At 44.4% G+C, this 14,829-nt stretch overlaps 1 long non-coding RNA gene across 1 annotated transcript in view; it reads left to right on the top strand.

Annotated features, from left to right (window-relative positions):
* The window catches only part of LOC114233087 (uncharacterized), an 80,969-nt gene that overhangs the window by 30,584 nt on the left and 35,556 nt on the right, over positions 1-14,829 (top strand). Inside the window, exon 2 of the long non-coding RNA XR_008555177.1 lies at positions 12,181-12,243. This is a non-coding gene — a long non-coding RNA (uncharacterized LOC114233087). The remainder of the gene's footprint in view (positions 1-12,180; positions 12,244-14,829) is intronic.

A 14,829-nucleotide genomic window follows, 5' to 3' on the forward strand; every position in this document is an offset into this window, starting at 1 on the left:
ATTAAATCCTCTCATAACCTACTTCCTCATTCTAATTAGCAACACTGTATTGATCTATGTTCTTTCCTTACACTTCAATACGTATGGTCACTTTAAAAATCCATCTACTTTTTAACGTTAATTGCCTGTCTTCGTGTGCTCTTCCAAAACCCACAGCCCCTGTGACAGCCAGGAGGGTAATTTAGGCGTGGGAGGGCCTTCCAGGCCACATAACTCTTACAATCACTCTTCCTAGGTCTCATTCTTAATTTTTAAGAGGCCTTTGTTGCAGACCTAGAGGTCTAGCACTCTTGTCTGTAAGTCCCAGAGAGTGAGAGACTTGGGAAGCAGGAACCCAGGGAGGAAATGACCTGTTCAGCATTGTAAGCAAAATAGCAATTAAGCCCAACTAGAAACTAGGATTCACTGGTTCCAAGTGATCTTTGTGAAAAACACTTTCCAAATTAAATTGGAATATATTGAACAGCTATGCGTAGGGATTTGTTTTGTGTCGGGCAAGTTAAGTGCAATCAAATAAAGTGCACATTAAAAAAACACCCTGGCAGTGTGGCTTGGGTGTTGTCCTGTGCACCGAAAGGTCGCCCGTTTGATTCCTGGTCAGGGCACATACTTGGGTTGCCAGCTCATCCCTGGTAGAGGGCATGCAGGAGGCAGCAGATTCATGTTTTGCTCTCACATCAATGTTTCTCTCTTTCTCCCTTTCTTCCTCTCCTGCTAAAAAAAATAAATCAATAAAAAACAGAGTAGAACAGAAGCAAGTAATCCAATTTACTTATCCAGTTAAGTAGGAATATTCATTTAAATGGCTAAAAAATTGACACTTAGATAGAAAAATAACTGCCTCTTGTTGGCTGAGACTCAGAAATCATATTAGAAGCCCCCACTCCCTTGTCTCCTGATGGAATCAGCAGTGAGTTTAGCAGCTGCTCTGTTATTATAATTCAGCTACTTTATTCCTGTTTTAATCAGAACAGATTATTTTCAACCAAACTAGCATCTCTGGATATAATCTACACTGTACGACCTCTTTAGGCTAATGAGAAATGGTTCTCTCTGTTCATTTCATGTTTGTGCAAAGCTAATTAATCTTGACCAATATCGTTATGCTAATTATATAAGTGCATTTAGCTCTTTCAGACAATTTCTATTATGAGAGCTCTTGAAAGTGCAACACAGAAGAAAGAATAAAATGGAGCAGACATGTAATTAGGGACATTATGAAGATCCTTTTCCGGGTATCAACTTGTACTTGAAGCACAGGAATTTGTATCTTTGTGTTACATGCCTGTATCCACTTCTGGGCCAGGTTGATCCTTCAGTTCCAGGGGGTAAAATCTCAGATGCCTTTGGGGGCCATGAAGATAAAAGGTGAATGAATGAAACAGGCAGGGTTCAGCTGCTTGTGCCCATGTCATCTGAGTGAGGATCTTGGGATCTTGGAGGCCTGGACCTGGGGGAGTACCTGACCCATCTGATACCAGAGGGCAGAGACCCCGAGTGGCCAGAGAAGCCAGAAAAATCTGAATTTGAGTGAAGTATCCTGATTTTCAAGTGGCTCTATTAAAAAAAGATTTCTGTGGATTTATCTGGAATCTTAGGGAGCAGCTATCCTCTTGATCTCACCAACCACTGTCCCCTAAATCCTAATGCAGCCCAGTGCAAAGAGACCCCTCTCCTTCCCTATCATGACTAGACACAGATATGCAGAGAGACGTGACACCCACCGCCGCCCCTGCCTGGCTCCCCACCCGCTCCCCAAGGGCCCTTGGGAGCCAGTCTGTGGAGTGTGAAAGGCAAACAGCCTGACCCCACTTCCTCCTTTCTCTGAGTGGGAGGGCACTTGGTAAAAGGTGTGGAGTCGCTGAGGTGAAGAAAGTTCGTGCCCTGGGTCGGTGCCTGCTGTAACTGGGAGCCGTGGGCATCCTGGGAAGACAGCTGTTTAGTGTCAAGGTCTAGTACAAGTATTGTCAGTGTCTACTTGATGCTGGCACATGTGTTTGAGGCCTGCGTTCCTGTGTTCCTTGTCCTTTGTATGCCGCGGTACCTGGCCTGCCTCCCAAGCTCCAAGCTCCAAGGTCTCCTGCCTCTCTCTCAATCTGGGTTTGACCCTTGCACCACTGCTCATACCCACAGCCCAGAGTGGGGCTTAGTTGGGAGGGGGATCCCTGCTGGGAGCCACGGGGGCGGGGAGGGGGGTACAGGGGAGGGAAGTGGGGCCTGGGAACTGGCTTCCAGCTCAGCCCTCCAGACTCCACCCTGTCTTCTTTCTGACGGGCTGGAAATGAAGATATCCTATTAGAAAATGTCAATAATGTTAATAAATGTTGCCTCATTTAAAGGGGGTTTCAAGGAGGCCATGACAGGCAATTTTTTATAATGCCACGTTGCAGGAGGGCATTGTAAATGGGTGAGAGAGCCCCGCCTCAGAACACATGGGCCTGGCCTCTGGTTGGCCCAGGTCTGTGGGAAGCCTGGGCAGAGTAGATCTCCCCAGGTCTCCGGCAGCTCACTGAGGCGCAATTGTCACAGGGTTCAGCAAGGGGAATACGTGCTTTCTAGCCACTCAAGTGGCCGTGGGCAGGATGCAGTCCCTCCTGAATCTAGAATAAGAGTCTCAGTGGGAATAAGAGCCTCTGTTCCTCGCGGGCTGTTGGTTGGGAGAGACCTGGGTCTCTGCATGGAGCAGTGCACAGCATGGCGGCTGGCTTTCTTTAGCGTGAGCAAGAGAGGGCAGGTAAGATGGAAGTCAGTCTCTGTGACATCCATCATTGCTCTGTTCTGTCCCTGGGAATTGACTCACTAAATCCAGCCCACACCCAAGGGAGGAGAGGACTCAAGGGAAAGAATGCCAGGAGGCAGGGATCCCTGGGAGATATTTTAGAGGCCCCAGGGCATGGGGCCTGTGTTTGGGGTGCCCTGGCCCAATTCATTAGATGTGAGGGAGAGACACAGAGTGCCCTGGCCCCAGTGGTGCCTCTTGGCCACTGGAGGAGGTCTCTAAAGGCCTTTGCCAGCTGTAAAAAGTAAAGTAAATGGACTGAATGTTGAATATTCAGCAAAACTAGGAAAAAACAAGATTGAAGGTATTTAAAAAAAGGCATTGGATGGTATCATCAGTCCCACTGCCTCCAACTTTCTCCTTCCAAAGTCCTCACCTCTAGGGTTCACTTCCCACCACCCCACAGCCTGTGGTTTTTTCTTCCCAGCTGGGACTCTGCCCTCCCTCATGGGGGAACTTGCTGCTCTCTTGCCCTCCTACCTATGAAGCCCTCCTTAAATTCATCCCAGGATTCCCCAGGAAACACAAGATCACAAAAGAGAGTATTTCCCATGGACTCAGACAGTAGGGTGATGAAGGCCTGGGGTGGGGGCTGGAAGTGGGCTGGAGGAGGTCAATGGGGGGGGGGTAAGGGGTGAGGAAGGGACATATGTAATCCTTTCAACAATAAAGATTTAAACAAACAAAAAAGAATATTCCAGGCAGAGGAAGTGTTTCAGAGTGCAGACACAGCGTGGCCCAGGACAGTGGTCGGCAAACTCATTAGTCAACAGAGCCAAATACCAACAGTACAACGATCGAAATTTCTTTTGAGAGCCAAATTTTTTAAACTTAAACTTCTTCTAACGCCACTTCTTCAAAATAGACTCGCCCAGGCCGTGGTATTTTGTGGAAGAGCCGCACTCAAGGGACCAAAGAGCCGCATGTGGCTCGAGAGCCGCAGTTTGCCGACCACAGGCCTAGGATAACACACATCTGGGCACACTGGCCAACTGACACAGCTTCTCGGGCAGCCAAGAAGTCCTCCATTTCAGTCCTTAGGTCAAATTCCATTGCCACTCCAGGTGGCCTGGCACCCACAATAGTTATGGCGATGGCTGGGGGGCCTCCTTGTGCAAATCAAGGACATAAACCCAAGGGACCCGTTGAGTTGCCTTCTTTAATCTTGCTGTTAAATCTCTTTTGTATTATCGGATTGTGGTGGTATTCATAGAAAATGCTATGGAAATTCATACTCTTGGATTTATAATGACCCTACAGCCTGTCAGGGTTTGTTTTTCAGTTAGGTAGCACATCCTATACCGGGCCACTTTTAATTTCCTCAGTCCTCCTTCCTCTACATGTGTAATGGCCTGAGGCTCAAGGAAGGGAGAATCCAGTATGATGGAGCCACGGTGAAGTATCTTGTCATTTACTCTCCTACCCCTTCTAACCTCCTCCCCAGCCATTTATCTGTTTCGAAATTTGATGTCTATACAAATATATTTTTTAAATAAAATTGTGCACTGAAAAGACTCCTCCTTCTACCTTCCTGTCCCCCCCTCCTAGATCCCTTTGGTTGGCAGCAGGGCCCTAATCTGGAGGCCAAGTTGAACCACCCCAGAGAGTCAAAACCACAATCAGGAAGCGTTTACACCAGACTCTTCTATGCAAAACAGCCCCACAGCCGGTTTCCAGTTTCGGACCTAATTCTGACTCCTCCAGTGTGAACCACCTCCTCACCTGTCTTTCAGGATGTCATTTCGACAGTGAACTTTCTTGAAAAATCATCCTTTCATGAGGCTCCTTCCCAATATCCCCTCCCCAGTCTTTTCCTTCCACCTGGCAGCAGCAGACCTTTTTCTGTCCCCTTGGAGCACCCTGGCGTGACACGCAGCTGCTGAGGAATTCTTCAAAGAAACAGATTCTTGCTTGATCCCCGACCCACTCACACAAACGGAGCCCACGGCAGGAAGGCCCAGTGCTCGGCTGAGCGAGCCAGGGCATCGCCACCCACCACGCACAGCTGTTCTGCTATTTTTACACTCCGAGCAGCCACCTGACTTCAAGGCGCTTTTGAGATGCACCTCACACCCTATCTCAGGAGGTGATCTGGGGTGGGGCCCACTCCTTGCTTTTAACACCCATAACACCTTTGTGAGCTAAGAAAAGTGACTTTTTGGGAGGCTACTCTCAGTAAATGATCAACATGAAAAACAGCCCTCAATCAAACTTCATTTACGTCCACCTGGTCTATCCAGCTGCTTTATCTCTACCCGGACATCCAGCTACCACCTCACATTCCACTTGTCCGAAGGGGAACTCCTCCGCTTCCTCCAAAGACTGTCCTCCTGTCTCTGCCTGTCTGAGGCATTTCCGGTTACCCAAACAAGGAGCCTCGGGGTAACCTTGATTCCCTTCCCTTCCTCTCCAATCACCGTCTTAAAATTAACATTATTTTATCTCCTAAGTAAGTGTTCATAAACTTCTCTCATTCCCACAGCCTTTGTCCAGTTCAGGTGCTCTTCTCTTCTCACCTGCACACTGCAATCTCCCCACCTTCCTCCTCATGCACTTCAAGTCCCACCACCAAGACAATTTCTCAAGCCGTATCTCTCTCTAGCTTAAAACCCTCCAAGGTTTCCTGCCAGATTCTCCATGCTATCTGCATGTTTGGATCACCTGGGAAGCTTTAAAAAAAATTCAGTGTCCAGCTTCCACCCCAGAGATTCTGATTTAACTAGAGAAGGCATCCATATTTCTTTTTAAAACTCCCTAGGGAACTCTTAAATGTGCAAACTCTAATGAGAACCACTGACTTACATGAAGGAGTCCAAGCTCCTTCTGTGGCACCCAAGACTCTCCCTGACTGGACCCTGCCCACCGCTCCAGCCAGCCCCACTCCTGCCTCTCCACCCCTTGTGCTCAGTGACACTGAACTGCTATAGTTCCCACCACCACGCTATTGCTCATGCTGTTCCCACAGCCTGAAACACCCTCCCTACTGGACCAACATGCCCTGACTCCCATTCCTGACTACCGACCTCAGCACCTTCCCTCACTCCCTGGTGCTCCATAGAACTTTGGGCACGTCTCTGTTACTGCATCACCTATTTTATGGTGATTCACGTGTTCATCTTCAAAAGCAAAGGGGAGCCATTCATTTACAAAGGGTACTTCATGGAGCCCAACGTAGCTCTACTAGGTAAGAACAGCTGGGGCTCTCGAGCACTGGAACCCTCAATAAGAAAGCTGCCTGAGACTGGGGCACTTCCTCTCTCTCTCACTCTCTCCCTGGGGTTATATGGCCTCTGGTCTCTCTTCATTATTTTTGGATCTTCTTAGCAGACAACATTCTCTCCTCCTGTGTGTCCAGTGGTCCAAAAATGGCCGCTCAGCAATGGTGGCTCAACTCCTGGAGATACATGTTCTCTCTTGCCCCAACATTGACTAGCATCCTAAATGTCAATTCCAAAGTCCCAGAAAAGATATTCATATTGCTCCAAGAACTCACCCCTGTTTTAATCAGCTATGGCCAAATATGGCTGCTGCACAAGAAGTCAGGTCTTAGGAAAAAATGGGATTGGATCGTGAGATGGACAGACATCCATCCCAAAGATGATAATTATACCACAAGAGTCATGTGGTAAATGTGTACAGGTCAGCAACAGCTGAACCAAAGGAGGAAACCATTATCTTAGTCTTGGATGTCAGGGAAGGTTTCACAGGAAAGTTGATGCTGGACCTGGGCCTTGAAGGATGAGTATGATTTTGCCAGGCACACAGAAAAATAAAGGATATTCTAGGGCAGTGGTCGGCAAACTGCGGCTCGCGAGCCACATGTGGCTCTTTGGCCCCTTGAGTGTGGCTCTTCCACAAAATACCACGTGCGGGCGCGCACGTACAGTGCAATTGAAACTTCGTGGCCCATGCGCAGAAGTCGGTTTTCGGCTCTCAAAAGAAATTTCAATTGTTGTGCTGTTGATATTTGGCTCTGTAGACTAATGAGTTTGTCGACCACTGTTCTAGGGGAAGGCAAGGTCAACAAGATACCTGGGAAGTAAGTTTCCATGTAAAAGTGCATGGAAGTGACGGAGGTGGTGCCAACCTGTCGGGATCAGCAGATGGGGCTAGAAATGTGGGTTTGGCCCAGGCTGTGAGATTCTTTGAGTGACAGGTAGGGAGAAAGGGTGAGAGCAGGCAGTGGGTAGATTCTTATCAGACTTCATAGTTCAAAGACCACTGCCTGTGATTCCTTATCTCATCTCCACAATACCTTCATAATTTAGGTAAGGCTGGCTTCTTTTCAATTACAGTTTACATTCAATATTAAGTTTTAAATGTGCATATAGCAAAGTGGTTAGAAAATCATATACTTCACAGAGTGGTCCCCCTACTGCTTTAAGTACCCACCTGGTCCCATACATACTTATTTTGATGCTATTGACTATATTCCCTATACTGTAATCTACATCTCTGTGGCTATTGTGTAACTACCAATTTGTACTACTTAATCCCTTCTTCTTTTCCACCCAGCCCCAAACCCCTTTGCCTTTGACAGCTGTCAGTCTATTCTCTATATCAATGAATCTGTTTATATTTTGTTCATTAGATTTCACATATAAGTGAAGTCACATGGTATTTGTCTTTCTCTGAGTGGCTTATTTCACTTAGCTCAGTTGGTTAGAGCCGTGGTCAGCAAACTGCAGCTCGCGAGCCACATGCGGCTCTTTCGCCCCTTGAGTGCGGCTCTTCCACAAAATACCACGGCCTGGGCGAGTCTATTTTGAAGAAGTGGCATTAGAAGAAGTTTAAGTTTAAAAAATTTGGCTCTCAAAAGAAATTTCGATCGTTGTACTGTTGATATTTGGCTCTATTGACTAATGAGTTTGCTGACCACTGGGTTAGAGCATCATCCTGATATGCCAAGGTTGCAGGTTCGATCTTTGGTCAGGGCACATATAAGCAGCAACCAATATTAAATGCATAAATAAGTGGAACAACAAACTAGTCAGTCAGTCTCTCTCTCTCTCTCACTCTCTCTCTCTCTCTCTCATCAATTTTTAAGAAATTAAAAAAATTTCCCAGTCACTGACTAATACAGAGTATATTGGCCACAGTCCAAAATATATCACATACACTTTTTTCACCAAGATTATGTAACTCAGCTTTGTAATATTTCCCCCAGTATCCACTTACCAAAAAACTACTGTTTATTGTTAATTGTCTCAATATATATCTAGAAATGAAAGCTCAATCCTTTTTATAGTAGGACATGAAAGTCATCTTGTGACATAAACTTGTGGTTCACAGTGTGAGGGGGTAACTAAAACGTTCATTCTTGTGACTGAAGGACCAGAGGAAATTCACCATGGTTGCAAAGCTCAGTTGAAAACAAGGAAGATTATACAGGGACATTCTCAGGGCCAGGCAGGGGCCTGACCACAATCCACAGCTCAATCAGGTGCAGGAGGGGTTGAGAAGTGATCTGGGACGGGCTAATGCTGGGCCTCCTGTGAATAAACACCCCCAAATAAATTGAGCTGCTTTCTGAAGGAAGCTTGGGCCTTTCCAAGCTACTGAGTTGGTTGTTTGGTTGGTTGGTTGGTTAGTTTGTTAGTTGGTTTACTTGCTTGTTTGAATTTGAGTTCTGAGCTGAATCTAGATATTACTGCCTTGCTCACATATCCATTCAAGGGACAGGTGTTAAATCATCATGCTAATAAGAAAAAATTGTTAAATGATTTCATCCTCTCAATAGATGCCAAGAAACAATTCAAGTCAAATCAACATTTATTCCTTTTGAAAACTAAACTTTTTAACAAGAAGGGTTTCTGTATTAAAGTTTCTTTCTTAGCCCTGGCCTGTGTGGCTCAGTTGGTTGGAGTGTTGTCCTGTACACCAAAAGGTGGAAGGTTCAATTCCCAGTCAGGGCACATAAATAGGTTGTGGGTTCAACCCCTGGTTGGAGCACGTAAGGAAAGCAGCCAATCAGTGTTTCTCACATTGATGTTTCTTCTCTCTCTCTCTTTCTCTCCCTTCCTCTCTCTAAAATCAATAATAAGAAAACATAATTTTTTTTCTTAAAGAAATAAAACTATGAGCCAATGTATATATATAAAAGGCTAAATGACCAATTGTCCATCCATCCGACCGGCCTACTGTCTGACTGACTGGCCGGTACATATGACATGCAGTGGCAATTTAAAAGAAAGAGCAGTCAAGAACAACAAAATAGCCCTGGCTGGTGTGCTCAGTGGTTGGAGCATTGGCCTGCACACAAAAGGGAGGCAGGTTTGATTCTCTATCTAGAGCAAGTACCTGGGTTGCAGGTTTGATCCCTGGCCCTGGTCGGAGCACATTCGGGAAGCAACCAGTTGATGTGTCTCTCTCACATTGATGTTTTTCTCTCTCTCCCTCTCTTCCCCTTTCTCTCTCCCTTCCACTCTCTCTAAACATCAATGAAAAAATATCCTCAGGTGAGGATTAACAAAAAACAAAAAAATTAACAAAATATTTTTTTTTAGTTTAATGATGCATCCTGTTAGATATTGAAACATAACTAAATCTTTATGAAATTTGTATGGTATTGACATCAAAACAGGGAGAGGAAGGAAATCACTAATTGAATAAAATGGATATTTTAGAAATAGATTCAACAGCTTTAGGGACAAAATGTTTGGATGGTGGTAGGGAATATAGCAGTATAACAGTGGAAAAAGAAACATTATTTAAACAATCTGTAGGAAAACAGGGGAATAATTATATATATGTACATGTCATTCTATTTAGAGTGATTTATTAAGAAAGTATCTGGGGTCTTGCCTTTTGACATGGTTTATGGTTTTGTGGGGCCTTGTTTTTCTGCTGTGGACTCATCAGCAAAGACTGAAGGGAATTTCCCCCTTCCCTCTCTCAGAAAAGGCAGCCAAGCAATCTGTGTTCCTGGTTCCCAAGGAAACAAGCCTTGTTTGGGGAGCACTGGTTTCCAGGCAGGAGGAGACTGGGTTGGGGACCTGAGATGTCTAGAGTTGGGGGGAGCTTGAAGCCAGGCAGGGGATGGTTGGTTCTCTGGTTGGAGAGGGGAGCACACAGTGCCCAGGAGGTGATGGGACCTGGAGTGGGGCATGGGTGCAGGGATATTGTCAAGGCCAGAGACACTAAGCTGCTCAGTTTGAGAGCAGCTGCCATGCTGTGTGGCCTGGTGAGGAGACAGTGCAGCTGCAGAACCTACCAGCCATCCAGAGGCCTAAGTAGGTTTAGAGAGCCAGCATCTTGTGTGGTAACCAGCTGGACTAGTGACAGGGGCCTCTTCTCCATCCTCCTAGACTGAGTGACTCCCAAGGGCCTGGCACAGCCCAGGCAGGGGCAGGGAAAGCGAGGACCCCTCCCTGAATAATTGCTAGAAGGCTCCGAGAGCCCGGTCCTGAGCTAGAAAAATAAAGTGATAGTTTTTGCACCTCAAGTGCAACACAATAATTCAAACCCATTACACACATCATACATTTCGATAAACCCAGGTGCTTCAAAGAATTATTATACAACAACCACAAACTATTTTGAAAACTAGAAAACAAGCTAGTATACTTATCCCAAGGGTAGAGAACAGATGCATTTATGGGTATCAAAAAAATAAAAATAAAAAAACAGGCGATTAGACAGAGGGGTTATGGAAAAATGTACAGCCTGACTGGCATTTAGAGAAATACAATCACATATTGTACCCAGATTGCCCCCAAATGCCCTGGGAGTTATTCTAACTCAGGATCAGCTGTATTTAATCTATCAGTGACTATTAGCAAAATGTTTCAAGGACAGGGGAATAAGGCCAGCAGTGTGATATGCATTTTGCGCTACATTTGACATAAAAAGTCATTCCGAGTCCAAGTGAACAAAGGGCTTATTCAGCTTATGCAGTGTCTTACCTGAGGTTTCTTCCTGAAGCAATGCTGAAGGGGTCTGCCCTTCTGACTCTTAGGAACAGTCATGCTCTCTCACACCACAAGATGTGCCTGGGAAGCAGAGCTAAGCCTAATGCCATGAAACAAAGCCTAATCAACGATTTCAGTGGGGCCCAACCCATAACCTAGGTCTCCTCTGTCATTAATCCATTTAGCAAGGGTCAAGGCTAAATGTGACCCCTCTGACTCCACAATTTGGCCACTGAGATTTTGAGATTAAAAAAAAAAAAAAAGTTTACATGGTGTATTAGTCAGGATTCTACTGAGAAATGGAACCAATAGGAGATGTAGCTATAGATATAGATGATAGAGCTATAGTTGAAAAGAGAGAACAAACCCAAAATTGAGTTAGTTGTGGTAAGCTCCACCAAGACTTAATACCTAACCTAATTGTAGTTTTCATCTTCACCCGGTAGTGAAATTTTAAACCTCTCTGTTTGGAATTTCCAGGTCGGCTCCACTGAGGTTATCTACCTGATTAGACCCGCTGTGGGGAACATCCGGCACTCGGGCCCTATAAGGCCCAAGAAATCATTTGGTCTGGCCCTGCCAAGGCATTAGGGGTGAATTAATTAAATGTTTGACCAAATATAATAGCCTAATTTTTAAGTTGATAATTTCGTATGGCCCACGGATGATATTATAAATATCCAAATTACTCCTGCCCTAAGGGAAGGTGATCTGGTCTAGAATTATCCACTCTTTTAACTTTCTTGTGCATGTCTTTATTTACTGCATAGGGATGCTGCCTGATTCATGAATCGTTTAATAAGCCAATTAGATCTTTAAATTTACTCTGTTGAAAGTTTGTTCTTCATGAGTGTGTATGCGTGTGTGTGTGTGTGTGTGTGTGTGTGTGTGTGACAGAGAGAGATTTATTATAAGGAATTGGCTCATATGACTGTGGAGGCTGAGAAATCCTACTGTCTGTCATCAGCAAATTGGAGGCTCAGGAAAGCCAATGTACTTCCAGTCCAAACTCAAAAGTCCTGAGGAGCGGGGGGGGGAGGGGGGGGGGACCAATGACGTACCAAGTCCCAGTTCTAGTGCAGGAGAGGACCAATGTCCCCGCAGACAGGGAGGCAGAGACAGAATTTGCCCTTCCTCCACCTTTCTGTTGTATTCAGTTCCTCAACAGATTGGATGAGGTTCACCCACATTAGGGAGAACAATCTGCTTTACTCAGTCTACTCATTCAAATGCAAATCTCTTCCAGGAACACCCTCACAGACACACCCAGAGGTAAAGTTTAACTAGGTATCAGGGCATCCCTGGGCCCAGTCACGTTGACACAAAATGAGCCATCACACAAGTATGTAAGGATTATCAAGGATTACTCAGCTGCCTAACACTATGACTCTGAAACATTCTCAATGTGTGTCTCATTAGCAGGCTTAGATTGGCTCATAAGTGTAACTGAACCAAATTATAGTTCATGATATAAATTTTTTAATTCCTCAGATTAATTCCACTAAATTTCAGAATGAATGGAGACATCATGGATCACTGGGAAAAGGAAAGTAGGTAAGAATAATCCCTCCTATGCCCCTGATTCACGTTAGAGTCACAGGATTTTCATTCAACATGATTATCATTAAAAGTAAATGAATGTACTAGCATCCACTTAATTGAATTTCTGATCACATGGTCCACTATTGTGAAAACTTGATCGTTCTTCTCCAATTAATTGAGTTAACCAGGTCAAATTTCAGTATGTAGTAAAATTAATTTTTAATTATACTTGTAGTTTGAACAAGTTCAACATTTTGATTAGACCATTAATGGCCTTAAGGATGCTGGTTATTGACATTGTCCAAATTTTTATAGTTTTGTTTTCTCTGCCAACAAAGGATGCTCCTTCCAGTGGCTGCTCAGACTAGGTCTGTTTTCTTTCCCGTCAGCAGCCCAAGATGGGGTTACACATTTAGTCAGGGTAGTGGCAGGAGCACTGAACCTGGTGCTGTAAGACCTGAGTTACGAGGCTACCCCATTTATGAGCATGTGACCTCATGTGAAATGGAAATTGTAACACCTGCTTTGACATTCTTCCCTGAGCCTCCTGGTAAGGCTCAACTGAGGTATTATACAAAGGTCTTTGTAAAGCACAGCCCCATAAACTGTAAGGTATTAATGGCACTCTGGAATCAATGTGCTTAAACCCTAGAGTGCATTTAGAATCATGTGATTTGCTGGTTTAAAATACTCATTTCTAGGCCCTACTCCCATAAAGTCTAGTGCAGTAGATTCTGGGTAGAGTTCAACAGTCTACATTTTTATCATCTAACATTACCACCACCCTTCTCCTGCCATGTGATTATATATGAATGGTCCAGGGATGACAGAGACATACTGATGGAAAAACGAAATAAACCACTTCAGAAATGGCCTGTTAATGGTAAAAAACATTTAAACCTGCAAAGAATTTTTGTGAGTTTATTTGAGCCAAACTGTTGACAGTTGCCAGGAAGCAGAATTTCAACATATTGAGATAGCACTTTCCAAGAATGGTGGTTTTTCACCTATTTTTATACCTTACCATCAAAGGTGGGGATGTAAGTGGATTACATGAAATCCATCAGTGATAGATTAGGGAGGTGGGAGAAAGCATAGCAGGGAAACCTCTGGGATTGGATAAAAAGTAAAATGATAGACACATGCATCTTTTAGGTGGGTACAGGTTAGTTACCAGTCAACAATTAACAAGATAACAATAACAATGAGGGAATTTGTGGTCTCTGCCCTGGCACCATTTGTTGTGCTCTGAGGGGTCAGGAAAAACAGAAATTATAAGTTATCTTGACATTCCACAGGTATGTTATCTAGATGCAAAAAGTCAATAGGCTCAGTAAAGATCTAAGTTGATCTTTGTCAGGAAAGATTCTGGCTTAGGACATGACTATCCACTATAAACTGCTTTTTACTTAAAGGTTTTAATTTCAGACCATCCTTTGTGGTTACTTTAGGTCTCTTTGAGTTTGCAAGGCCGCCGCACAGGCCTTCCCTGAGCTAGGTTAGCATGTGGCCCTTTCTCGTCTGTAGGCCCTTCAGAAGAAATCAATGAGGTCCTGACAGCTTTGATAAGCTTAAAAAGGCCACTGAACTGATGGCCTGTTGGAAGATATAACCCAAATGAATTTACTACAGAAAAAGTTCTTTATTGTAGAGTTTATTTTAGAGTTGGTAGAAAACAATGGAAAAGAGCTTTTGCTTTCCACTGTACCTTCGCTCCCTCTGTCCCATTTGGGGCACTGTTTCTGGCTTCACTCCTTCTCTGACGTGATTTCTGTCCCAAATGAATGCCCTCCCTCTGGTTGTTCCTTTCCACTTTGGGGAGACTCACGGAGTTCTGGTCATTTTAACGAGGCTGTGTACTGAGCCATGTGGGCGTGCCACAGGCCAGATGGATGAGTAAGAAACAAAGCTTCAAGAATTCTGGCAACCACTGGTGCGTCCAAGATGGGAAGTAATACTGGTAGAGCTGCTGTCTCTCAACAGCCACAGAATCCAATGGCTACCATTTTGTCATTCCGGATGGGTTGCATAGGACTAGCCCTGGGCTAAATTATTAAGTCACTGAACTCACTCTCCACTTCCTCAGCATTCTTCTTTTCTCTGTGCTAGACTCTAATCATTTCTAATAATTTATTTATAGGCTTTTAGGGTTTTCTGTGCAGATAATAATCACTTGTGAGTGACATTCCAACCTTGACAGTGTTGGGCCTCCTTGTTCTTGATTTTAATGGAATGCTGCCATTTCCCTATTAATAGTGATGTTTCCTGGGGGGGAGGGGGATTGTTTGTTTGCTTGCTTCTTTAAAAAAATTTAGGTGACATTGGTTTATAACATCATATAAGTCTCAGGTATGCAATATTATAAATTGACATCTGTATGTACTATATCATGTTCCTGCACCTGGCACCTAGAGGCACTTAATAAATATTTGCTGAATTGGACAAAATTAAGACATTTCTGAGAGAGTTCAATAGAATTTTGGCATGTGACTTGTCAGCTCTGGCCATGGGCAAGTCATGAAACCTTCCGAGCCTGAGCTTCCGAGCCTGTAAATGAGAGACTACCACCCTTCAGACTTTGTAAATGTTAGTGACAAT

The sequence above is a fragment of the Eptesicus fuscus genome, chromosome 22 (genome assembly GCF_027574615.1).
Source record: "Eptesicus fuscus isolate TK198812 chromosome 22, DD_ASM_mEF_20220401, whole genome shotgun sequence".
In the NCBI taxonomy this organism is placed as follows: domain Eukaryota; kingdom Metazoa; phylum Chordata; class Mammalia; order Chiroptera; family Vespertilionidae; genus Eptesicus; species Eptesicus fuscus.